General features: G+C 40.0%; 1 pseudogene; it reads right to left on the bottom strand.

Moving 5' to 3' along the window:
- Positions 1-628: 628 nt before the first annotated feature.
- On the bottom strand, positions 629-1,099 carry LOC105741071 (annotated as a pseudogene).
- Positions 1,100-2,972: the final 1,873 nt, after the last annotated feature.

The following is a 2,972-nucleotide window of genomic DNA, read 5'->3' as shown; positions in this document are numbered from 1 at the left end:
CTCGTTTCTCCATTAAATGTTTCTTGTAACTTCTTTGTTATTAGTTTAAAATAATTCCTTTCTATTACTGATTTCTTAAAGTTGGAAAAAATCACAAATATTCCCTTATACTTTTACTGCATAGAGTCTGTATTGTTATTCTTTTCCCCTTGATGTTGGGACTTCTTACCATTTTCCTTTTGTTTTTATTGTCTGTCTGGTGATTAACAATTTTGTCATCTTTTGCAAATAAGAAGTAATTACTAATTATATATTGTTTTATGGTCATTTGGTAATATCTTTTATGATTTACTATTTTCTGGTTGCACTGAGTTAGCTTGCTCTCTTTTTTCTAGTTTTTCAAGGTACAAATTTTGATCACTGATGTGAGTGCCTTTTAATTAATGTTATCAATTCCCCTCTAATTCTGCGTGAGCAGTATTCTACAAATTTGGTATGTTGCATTTTCATTTTCATTTTAAGTCATTTAAATAAATTTTTCTCTGTTTACTCATTGTTTCATTGATATATTTTTCTTTCATTTTTTTTTTTAATCCTGCCTCAGGTTTATTTGTACAAAGAGCAAAGGAAGACACCAGCCCCTCCCAGATGGCTCCCCGAGGGTCACAGCAGTCCTTCTGTTTTGACATCAGCAGATAAGAGGCTTTTCCTGTGGAGCCTTCACAGGGGCTTGGACACCTTTGGGAGCCTGGGCTGGAGCAGAAGCTGGAGCCTTGGCTGGAGCCTGGGCCTTTGGCTGGCAAGGCCTGCGAACCTTGGCAATGCGGGCACGGGTACACTTCCCAAGCTTTGAGTGGGCAATGTAGGCAAGTCGAGCAAGCTTGCGGTTTACTGTCTTTGGGATGAGCTTGGGCTCAACCTCCTTGGGCTTGACGAGGGCCTTGATAGCCTTGGCGCGTGCACTCATGGCCTTGGCATTGTTTGCTTGCATCTTCTTGAGGCCCTTCTTGTTGTGCTTCTTGGCAAAATGCATGTTCCTGAGGAACTTGGGATCTATCCCCTTCAGAGATTCATATCTTTGTGACCGAGGTTTCTTGATGCCATTTCTGTGCCATTTTCAGGGCTGGTTGTGCGTGGTGTGGTTCTTGGACTTGGCCATAACTGCATTGTAAACCATGGGTCTTGATTTGTTTTTTGAGACAGAAGCTTGCTGTGTAATGTAGTTAGGCCTTGAATTCACAGTGGTCTTCCTGCCTCAGCTTTTGGAGTGCTGGGATTGCAGGTATGTGCCACCATTCCTTGCTCCATTCATTGTTTATTTCTTCTTCTTCTTGTTCTTTTTTAAATGTTTTTAGTACAAGGTCTACAGGGTCTCACTATGTAGATGAGACTCGTCGTGATTCTCCAGTTTTCAGCTTCCCAAATGCTGGGATTACAGTCCTGCGCCACCATGCCCAGTCTCAGTCACCATCTCAGTGCACTCCAGAGACGGGGCCAGCACTACACAGCAGGGATCAAACTCTGTCCCTGTGCCTGCCTAAGCAGGTGCTTTAGTCTGCTGAGCTATCTGGCTGGCTCCACTCATTGTTTATTGAAATGTATGCTGTTTTTATAAATATTTTGCAGATTTCCTAAATATTATTCTGTTACTGATTTGTAGTTTAGTTGCATTATGGTAAAAAAACATACTTGTCATGACTCCAATTATGTAGAATTTTTTGAGGTTTGTTTTGTGGCTCAGGCTTGGTCCCTTTTGGCAAAATGACCAATGTGTACTTGCAAAGAATGTTTATTCTGACTTTGATTATGAGAGCATTCTGATATCAGATAGGTAAATTTGGTTGATAGTGTTGTTCAGATCTTCTATATCCCTACTGATTTTCTACTTATTTTATTTTAAGATCACCAAGAGAGGAGTGTTGAAACCTCCAAGTATAATTGTAGAATTGACTATTTCTTCTGTATGTATTAATTTGCTTTCAAGAATTTTAAAGCTTTGCACTTCTTTTATCTCTTTAACATCCTTTTTATCCCAGGGCATATTCTTGAAGTCTACTTTCTCAAATATCACTGTAACAACTTTTTGTTGGATTGGACTCATAGTGATCTGCCTTTTTACAGTCTCCCAAGAGCTGGGATTACAGGCGCGTACCACCACATCCAGTCTCAATCACCGTCTTTAGCAGGCCCGGGGATCGAACCCCTGCCCCTGCACCTGCTTGCAGGCGCTTTAATCTGCTGAGCTATTTGGCCGGCCCTTAGTTCCTTTTAAATGTAAGTAATAAGTTCTGGATTGTTATTGATGTTTCTATACAGTTTGCATGGAATTTCAGTGTCCTTTTAATGTCTTTTCTTTTTAAATGTATTTGGTTGTTCCAGGGTCTCACTACACAGCTTGGACTTGTGATCCTTCTGCTTTCAGCCCCATAGTGCAGGGATTACAGGAGTGCACCAGACTCTGGCTGGCTCAGCCTGCCCTGGGGGTGGGGGCGGGGCTGGCACAGCATGTGGTGTGGGGGATCAAACCGCAGTTCTTACACACTTGCCTAAGCTTGCCTAAGCAGGTGCTTTAGACCACTGAGCTATCTCACTGGCCCCAATGCTATTGATTTTTGTGTATTGACTTTGTATCCTGCTACATTACCAAATTTAATTATTAATTGTATAAGTCTTTGGTGGAATTATTTCTGTTTTCTGTGTAAAGGATCATGTCATCTGCAAATAATAATAATTTGACTTCTTCCTTTCCTATACATAGCCTTTTTATTTCTTTCTCTTGCCTATTTGCTCTTGCTAATATTTCAAGCAGTATATTGAATTAGGAGTGGTGTTAGTGGAGATCTTTGTCTTGTTCCTGATTTGAACGGGAATGCTTTCAGTATTTCCCTGTTTAATATAATGTTGGCAGTAGTGCTTTTTTAATAAATGGCTTTTATCAAGTTGCAATAAAGTATTTCTATACCTATTTTCCTCAGGGCTTTTTAAAAAAATATTTATTTATTTATGTGTGTGTGTGTGTGTGTGTGTGTGTG

Source organism: Octodon degus, unplaced genomic scaffold (genome assembly GCF_000260255.1).
Source record: "Octodon degus isolate 3935 unplaced genomic scaffold, OctDeg1.0 scaffold00280, whole genome shotgun sequence".
Lineage (NCBI taxonomy): Eukaryota > Metazoa > Chordata > Mammalia > Rodentia > Octodontidae > Octodon > Octodon degus.
Note: the sequence above shows the minus strand (reverse complement) of the source record. Positions and strands in the feature narration are given on the sequence as shown.